The sequence below is a fragment of the Aotus nancymaae genome, unplaced genomic scaffold (genome assembly GCF_030222135.1).
Source record: "Aotus nancymaae isolate 86718 unplaced genomic scaffold, 86718_ANA_hifiasm-v0.15.2.pri h1tg000010l, whole genome shotgun sequence".
NCBI lineage: Eukaryota > Metazoa > Chordata > Mammalia > Primates > Aotidae > Aotus > Aotus nancymaae.
The window spans coordinates 41,433,107-41,442,735 of NW_026988421.1; the positions used below are offsets into that span (position 1 = coordinate 41,433,107).

Genomic DNA, 9,629 nt, shown 5'->3' on the forward strand with positions numbered 1-9,629 from the left:
ACAACAGTACTGTATCAGTGTTAATTTACTGATTTTGACAACTGCTGTGGTTTTGCAAGGTGTTAATATTGGAGGAATCTGTGTAAAGGCTGTATAAAAACTGTGTACTATTTCCACAATCTTTTGGAAGTCTAAAATTATTTTAAAATATTTTTAAAATGCTTGAATAGCACTTTAAAAAATCTTTTCAACAAGTAAAAGAACAAAAAAGTTTGCATCGCTGACAGCTATAATACCTATTATCTCTAAACTATAGGAAACATTTGCATAACAGTAAGAAAAAGAGTTAAGTAAAAACGGGCAAGTGACATGAGCAAGTCATAAGAGAAATATACACATTTAAGTCACAGGAAATGAACATTTAAATTCACTAGTAATTAAGAAACTGAATTTAAACAAGGCATTTTAATGTATTTGACTGATACCATTTACAAGATTAGTCAAACTCAATGTGGATGAGGATTGAAAATATTGTCAATTTTTAAAATAATATTCATTCCTATTGACTAAGCAATTCCAATTCTAGGATTTCTCCATAGATTTCCCTGTCCATTTAATATACACACACACTGCAGCATGGTTTTAAAATATTAAAATTTTGGAAATAAAAATAGCCATCAAAAGAGGAATATTTAAAGTGAAGAATCTCTATAGCATATGAAGTCATTCGAAAGGACTTACATCTATTTGTATTGAACCAGGATGTCATCCAAGTTAGAGCATTAAGGCAAAACAGCTGGCTGCAGAAGAACATATAAAATATGGTTCCATCCTTATAATATGAATACATATGTATGCATTACATACACTGGCATTTTGCAAGAAAAAGGTCTGGAACAACATTCACTGAATTTTTCTCAGCTGTTCTCTTGAGAGTGGGATATGAGGGACTTTCACGACTTATTTGTTGCTGTATAATTTGTTGTAAGTATGTATTACTTTTTAATCAGACAAATTAAACTTTTTTTAAAGCCTAGAAGTTTTGAATAGGTCGCCCTGAATTTGAATCCTAGCCCTGCCAATTTCTTTATGTGTAAATTCTGGTAAATTACTTTACTTTCAGAGTCTATTTCTCTGGTCCAAAGTTAAGAACAATTATGCCTTCCTTGCCTCACAATATTAAGGTAGTAGTAGCTATAGCAATTATTTAAAAACTTTCTAAATCCTGGCCTGAGGCTGAGCTGGGTGGCCTTCAGGTACACATCATAACATCAATAGCAGAAAAAAAAAAAAGCAATTTACCAGCTATAGACCTTCAGGAACACAGAGCTGGAGAACCCTACTGCATAAATCCTTGAAAGTCAGTCCTGCCAAATTCTGGGCCCCAAGTCCTCACCCTTGTTTCTTTCTGCCTTTATGGTGACAAACCAGCCTGCTTCACCCACTTGTTCCTTGCTCCTCTGTTTCTAGACGAGGTACTGTGTGTCTCTAGCTCAGGTGTGCTTAGCATGCAGTTAGTCCCCTGCTCAAAAATGCACCGTGGTAGCCCAGTGCCTGCCAAGAGAGGTCTAAATCCTCACCAGCCCTTCAGTGTCCTGTTATCTGAGCCCCTTCCCTTCTCTGTGTCTTTCACTACTCACTAATATGTCTTCTCTTACTTTCCTTTGATCAAACCCATCTCTTCCCTATCTAAACATCTGCCACTCAGAAGAATGTACAACATTATCTCTGGAAAGTCCCACCAACCTTGTGGTTTCCAGATTCCACCCATCAAAAGATAGGCCATATTAAGAATAGGAAAGGCAATATATCCAACCTTTATGAGAACTCCAAGTCAGCACTGACATATACATTATTACATGAACATGTCTATAGAAATCAGGAGGAATAAACGCTCAAAACATAAAAGTAGAAGAAAGAATTTGAATATCAGATTTAGCTCTTAAGTAGATTCTTCTCAAAAGGGTGGTTTACTGAGCACCTGCATCAGAATCTCCTGATAAGACTGTTAAAGGCTACTGGGCACAGTGGCTCATGCCTGTGATACCAGAACTCTGAATGGCTGAGGTGGGAAGATCACTTGAGCCTAGAAGTTCAAGGTCAACATGGGCAACATAGTGAAACCTTGTCTCTACAAAAAAATATTTTTAAAAAATAGCTAGGTGTGGCAGCATGCACCTGTAGTCCCAGCTACTTAGAACACTGAGGTGGGAGGATTGCTTGAACCCACGAGGTCAAGGCTGCAGTGAGCTATGATCACACCACTGCATTCCAGCTTGGGTGATAGAGCAAGACCTTGTGTTTTAAAAAGATAAAAAGGAAGTCTGCCAGCCTCCACCCAAACCTTTTGAATAATCATCTCTAGGGGTGGGATGGAGGATATGTTTTTATTTTGAGCCTAGTTTGAGAATCACTGCCTTAGTTACCTAAGTCATTCAATAATACTATACTTGACAAAAGGAAAATATGCCATAAGAATATGATAGAGTTATATTTCTTCCAAGACCCACAATTTATTGAATTTTTCATGAATTGAAAAAACCAAAGTTCTACACCCATCAATGATTTTGAGTAATTTTCATCTTATTTATCAATTTATTTATTTAGCGTAAGTACTTTATAGATTAAGTAAGCAGTTTCTTTGCCTGAGTTAACAGGAACATTAACACAGGAAGGGTTTATTTCAGGCTTCTCTTTCCTAATCTCATTCCATCCACCATGTCCATTTGTTCATATAGTTAAAGAGAACTTACCTTGTGGAAGAATTTATAAACCAACCTTTCAAGGACAAAACAGATTGGGGGAAAAAAAAAAACAACAACAAAAACAGAGTCAACCCACCAGAAGACTGAAGCATGAGTCCAAAGGCAGAAAGGCCTCTCTGTATTTCCACTGTTAAATGATAATAGTTGTAGTGACAGCATAAATAAAATCACAGGGTCCTTAAATGAGCTGAATTTAGGCATAATCATCATTCCTGGCTGTATTTTTCCTTACATTTTTAATTAAAGGTGCATAGCTGATTAGTGCACCAGTCCGGCAAGTTTGAAATGTAACACTCTCAAAGGGAACCCGCACCTGAGCCTGTCTCTGAACACAGACAAATGAGAAACAGGCAGACAGTGTTCGCAGGGAGTTAGAAAGGGTTAAAAAAATAAGTCATCACTGGCCTCCAGTTTCTCAATTAACCCAAAGAAGCATCAAATCACACAACTAGAATGAATAATTCCTGATGGGCCTCTTAACAGTTATCTCTTGCATGAGCTCTTGCTGAATCTGGTTTAGTTACTGTGATGCCGCTGAAATCTAAGTATTGCAAGGTTTAAAAAACAAAAAGCCAAATTCACCAAATCTCAAATTTTTTCATCTTTAATCAAATTTAAACTCACGAAATTTAACATGTTTCTTTAAAAAGAATAGAACTTTTGCTAAGTAATATAATGTGTAATTTATACAAAAGGGTAATTCAAAGGATACAGAGTATATTTTTAATGGTGAGATTTCAAAATTTGCCTCAACAAAATGATTAGTATTTTATACTGGGTACCAAGAATACTGATTGGGGCAAGAAAAGTTGGGGCTTGCCCTCATGGCACTTCAGGGTTCCAACCATCTCCAAAGTAGATCTACCATCTTCAATGTAAAATTAGTACCCAGATGATTGCTATGTTTCCTTGACGTTTTGGTATTTTGCAAGTAATGCATTTTATTAAGTTCTTTATTAAGAAGTGTTCCAATTTGTGTTTTTCACATATGCTTTAAAACTGGATTATTTTGTATTTGTTTTGCCTAACACTGTTGACATACACAACCCATATACATCTCTTTATACTCAATGATTCTTTACTGGAGGCAAAGAGGATATGTTAAACTAATTATTCAACTTTATACAAGACCAAGAAAATGTTTCACCTACTTAGAAAAAAAAAAACAACACTAGCTATAGATTTCTGAGAGTTATGAGAACAAACATTTATAAGAATGCACTAAAGTCAAAATAGTGGAATCAGTGATGGCAGATTCCATCCTAAAGCTCTGAAGTAGTTAAGAATTGCTTTTACTTCATGCCACAGGTGTCTTCCCACTTATAAATTAAATCTGGCTTCTTTTAATTAGACATAATTACTTTGACAAGTCAAAGGACAGCTAAAATTTGCTTTGCCATTACTCTATAAATTATTCTGAATAAGCTGAATTAAAAGATGGTTAGAAATGTCATCATCACTCCACCACAGCTTACAAATGGGAGATATCTAAGACTGAGAGTATGGGGGGAAGTGGATGGCAAAGAAGTTTTTCAGAATACTAAAACCTGCCCCAGAATCTGATATGTTATATGAGGGAGGCATAAGAAGCCAGAGTATAAGGAGAGACATAAGTATTGCATATGCCAATTGTCTTAGGCTAAAGAAACAGAAAATAATTCATTTTTAAAAGCATATATGAAAACACAAATTGGAGCAATTCTTAATAAAGAACTTAATAAAAACATTACTTACAAAATACCAAAACATCAAGGTAGAACAGTAATAATCTGGCTACTAATTTTACATTGGAGACAGCAGACCTACATTGGAGAGGATTGGAACAGTGAAGTTCCATGAGGGCAAGCCCCTACTTTTCTTGCTCCAATCAGTATCCCCAGCACCTGGCATGCAGGATAGGTGACAAGGATCCATACAAGTTAGGAAAGGAGGTGTTGGGGTCATATTGTCTGGGTTTGACAGCCAGCTATATCATTTACCAGCCTACGATGCTGAGCAATTCACATAGCTCCTTAGTACATCAATTTTTTATCTGTACTTAGGCATAAGGTTGTTTAAAGAGTAATAACAAGAATAACAACAAACACATATAGCACTTAATTTGGTGCCATTGTTCTAAACGCTTTGCATTTAGACCTATTTATTTCTTCCTCCCTAAAACCTTCTGAGATAGAAACTAATTTCTCAATTGAAAAGCAAGGAAACTGAGACTCAGAGAAGTTAGTAACTTGTCCAAGGACATGTGACTAGTGAGAAAAAGAAATCCCATTTCCAACCACTCCATCATCATTGAGATAAACTTGTGTTAAGGCTTAGTACAGTGCCTGGCATATAGCACATCTTCAATAACTAACAGTTATTAATAAATATTTGTCAAATGTTTGCAAGATTCTGAGGTTATACCAGGCTTCAGCAGGAAAGAATGCTGTAATTCACCGTTGATATCTCTGTGGGTGTGGAAAGTATTCATGATCACATTTGTGCCACAGGTTTTCAACCTCTCTTTCACATAAAACAAAGAATCCTGACATCTACCTGAGGTTTTCTTTTATCCGTCTCAATGTCCCTGGGATCTGAGGTCAGACTGTCATCATAAGACACTGGATTATCACTTCCACTCCCTAAAACGAATCCACTCTCCACCCAATTGCCAAAGTGTTCTGACAAGGTACTTTCCTCACTTGCTGCCTTTCAAGGAACCTGCAATTGGGTACCACATGAAATCAAAATTCCACTCCTAGCTTTCAAGGGCCTTAATCAGACATGGAGGACACCTGCTTTTAACTTCTGTTCAAGTGCTCAAGTGCCTACTTATCAAATAAATACTTTGTAGAAATGGCCACATTTCATTATGCAGAGAATAGCATTGATTGTGCTACTTCAGAACAGTGATAAGCAGTTTTTTATTTTACATAATATTTCACTTTTATGTATTTATCTTTGGACATAGCCCAATTAAAAAAAAATTTGAGAATCTCATTTTACTTTTATTCAGAATGAAACAAGCTTGATCAGAGAAGGACATAAAAGGAAGAATTTCAAGGATATATTTGCATTATTATTACCCACTAGAAGGTTAATATCCAGCTAAATTTCAGATAGCTTTCTAATCTTTCATCCTGAAACCAAAACCTGAAAACTGGGAGACTTTCTAATGATGGGAGATGGAAAATCAGAAGTAAAACAAAACAAAACAAAAAAAAGGAGTTATAACATCCTTAATATTCAAGACCAAACAATGCACCCATTTCCAAAAGAGTACCTTGAAAGGTTAACTAGAGCAAATCAAAACATAAGAATAACTGATGCTTATATCAAGGGGCTGCTTTTAATAAACACAAGTTACTAAGTAACCACCAGTCTGATTTAATGTCTCTAAACCAACCACATCAATGGACAAAAATAACATGCATTTAATTTAAAAGTCAGAAAGAAAATCAAACAATATGTGCTTTGAAGACTCAGCAATATGCCAAATGTTAAATTGGCCTGTCCACTTGGCATGCAGAGATGCAAGATTGTACTAGAAGTTAATCTGATTTGCTTAGAAATGCAAATAATTTCTGACAAAAGCCACATCCAGATGTAGCTACATCCAGATCATTCCTGAGTTGAACATTCTGATGTCAACTCAGGATTTCTGAATGTACATTCACACGTTCAGTTGGACAGTTCACATGTTCAGATAGCTGGAATAAGCAAGTCAACAGGTACCAAGAGTATTTTTTTGTTTGCTTTTGTTTTTAGAGTTGCATTTTGTTTTTGTTATTGTTTCTTCAATCGATGATGTTGGCTTTCTTAGTTGATTATATGAACTGGGATTCAAATTGATGAAATGTTTGGTGATTCATATAAAGTTATGATTAAAACAATCAATAGCAGAAGAGGTGATGTAGTTTGGTTAGGAAGACATTCTAATATTTGTCATTTATTTAACAAATATTATCGAACAGCTGCTATGCATCAACCCTAAGGAATGGAAAGCTGGCTCTAATATCTTCAGTGATAACCATGAGTCATTTCCTGTAGTTTCAGTTGAAGCCATCTATAAATCTTTCAAAGGTCAAGGTTAGTATTAGAATCACAAATCCAGTAGATTAATTAAAATGTCTCTGATTGGTAAATGTGCCCAACAGGAAAGCACCTAGCACTTCCTGGGCAGAATCTACATTATTTTTTCTCACATTCCTTCTACTTCTCATGTTTTGGGCAAGAATTACCAGCCTTCTTTTCTTTTAAAATGCAATCTCATTTCTTGGATTGTAGCTGTAAATTCTTACAGCTGGGGAGGGTCTAAAGGAAGGAAATGATCAAATGGTGTTAAGTCCTATGTGCTGAAAGTAAGAAGAGGGAACTATTATTAACAATTCTTTATCACTATTTTTATCAGTCCTTCTTAGGAATGAACTGCAAAGACACTCTCCTCTCCAGAAGCAAATCTCTCTGCTGAGGACATCCTCAGGACACAGGTCCCTCACTACTCCCTCCTAACCTCCCACACCATAAGAATCCTATGAAGCAGGACAAGAGTACCAAGAAACAGGCCTTGAAGGTTGAGATAGTGCTAAAGGACTTAGGTTATCTGCCTTATAATTTAAATTTTGGTGCTTACTTTACAGGTGGGGATGAGAAAAGAAGTTTCTTCTTGAAATTCCAGAAAACCAGTTGCTACATACATTACAGCTAAAGTGTATTCAAAAGCAGATTCTTGGTGGCAAACAATTTGCCGTATACATGCCTGAACAGAAAACAAGCAGCCAATTCATTTTCCAGGTAGATTTCAGTAACATTTTATGCCTTTGAATGAAGAAGCTCTCACGATGCAAATGGTAAACAAAAAGAGCCTACTGCTCAACGACAGTAACTTGTATTAAAAATAAAGATATGTATAGTGTAGCTACACAATGCCCACTATAATCCAGTGGCAGAGTATATTTTTGAAGTGTAATGTAGCATTCATCCTGAAAACACAAAATTGCTAGTGGAAACAAGGATGGGAAAAAAAACAAAACATGGAGGCTTAATTTCTGTGTAAAACAACCGTCAAAAACTACTCTCAAAAAAATTGAAACGGCCAATCAAACATTCAGGTGTAATTTATCTGCTGGAACAAATCTACCTTATTCACCTTGACAGGGCCTTCAATCATGAGGCCATAAACCAGCATCCTAGTGATATCCATTATGTCTTCGGAAATGCCTTAAAATCCAGGACTTCATGTTATTCTCAGTAATGAGCAGGATGTTTGGAAAGCAGTGTGCTCACTGGGGCTTACTCTGAAAGCTGTCTTCTTTACTTATTACCGAACACTGATTTCCAGAAAGCAAGCCACCCCACCCCACTGCCCAGGCACTTCAAAATTTTGTTTTTTCAGACCTCTAGATCGGGCTCCATTTCCTGAATTACTTATTCCTTATACAAATTTTCTTTTAAACTTCAGCAATTATGGCACCTTAGGCTCTGGTGGGTATTGGCAGCGTGGTTGGTTTTAGAGAAAGTTCTGAAAAAAATACGTTTTGGAGATATTCCATTTCTTTGTGCATCTCACTGGGGGGCTTTCGGTGAAGCTTTTAAGTTATTCAGCTGAGGGGCTGAATGTCTTAGTCGCTCATAAACGGCACAAAAGTAACATCATCTGGAAAGGCATGGCACCTGCTTGGCCAAGGTAAAGGTCCGTTTTTTCTAACCCTCGCCCCCCCTCCTCCACACCGCGCCGCTAGAGACAGCGCGGTGGTCTCTCTGAAGGTCGACATCATCTTCAAGGCTGCAACCCACGGCTGAACCAGAAACACACGCGCACCCACGTACAGGTCACGGCCAGAGTACCGCCCCGCCGCCGGGAGCCAGGGCTTCCTGCCTCCCTATCAAGGTGAAACTAACCCCGAGGGCCCCGCGGAGGGGCGCACGCAGGCGGCACCGGCGGAGGCGGCCGATCGCAGGACTGGCAGGAAGGAAGCGAAAAGCCGCCAAAATGCATTTTCCTCCCTTAGAGCCAGCCCGGACCGGACGCCGCCAGCGGAAGGAGGGCCGGCGCGCGCCAGGCCACGGGGCACACGCACTCGCCAGGCCACTGGGCACACGCACCCGCCGTGCGCACTTCCCCGGCCAGGGCGCGCTCTCCCTCGCGCGCGCGCGCCGCTACTCACCAGCAACCCTCGATGTCCGCAGCCCGCGTGGGACGGCAACTGCGGCCCCCGCGCCTGCCGTGTGGCCTTGGCATCCGTCTGGCCGCTGCAACCCGGGCCGCGGTGGCTTTTGCTGGAAGGCGCTGCAGCGGGGTGATACCCGCACCCGGCGAGGAGGTGCCCGCCCGCTGGCCTCGGCCGTGCCTCCTCCCCCTTCTCCTCTGCTGACCCGTGGAGCTTTGCTGGTTCCACTCGCGCGGGCTCCGTGCGTCGCTCTCCTCCTCCTCCTCGCTGTCGGACACCCCAGCGCAGGGGACGAACAGCGTCCTCGCAAACCCACGCGCAGGCCGGCCGACCCCGAGCCTGCAGCAGCCGTCCCTGCTGCCGCCGCTGCAGGAAAAGAAATTGTCACTGCGATGGTCCCGGCCTCCCCTGCCCCGGCCCCTGGGTGCCGCCTCCGCCTCTGCCTCCGCCCCCTCCTCCGTGGCGGCGGCGGCTTCCCGCAGTCTGCAGGAAAAGCTCGCAGGTGGAAGCAGGGTCCCTGCGGAGGGCCTAGAGCGAGAGTGAAGCGGTTAGGAGCGACTTTCGCTTCGGAAACCCTTCACGCCTCGTCCCCAGCCCGGAACCACCTAAACTCCCTTTTGCTCCACCATCAATTTCACCGAGATGGACAAGAGTGGTGCCTTTGAAGACTGCACAGTACACAAGCCTCGATGCAGCTGGTTCTGACCGTTAAACTGTCACTGGAGTCTAGGGAAGAATAGGGTTTTAGTGAAAATCCCACTTCTACCTCATATTA

General features: G+C 40.3%; 1 protein-coding gene across 1 annotated transcript in view; it reads right to left on the reverse strand.

The window, feature by feature from the left end:
- STAMBPL1 (STAM binding protein like 1) overlaps positions 1–9,245 on the reverse strand; it is a 42,824-nt gene extending 33,579 nt beyond the window's left edge. Inside the window, exon 1 of the mRNA XM_012454731.2 lies at positions 8,852–9,245. The gene's annotated coding sequence lies outside the window, so the exon portion shown is untranslated. The remainder of the gene's footprint in view (positions 1–8,851) is intronic.
- Positions 9,246–9,629: the final 384 nt, after the last annotated feature.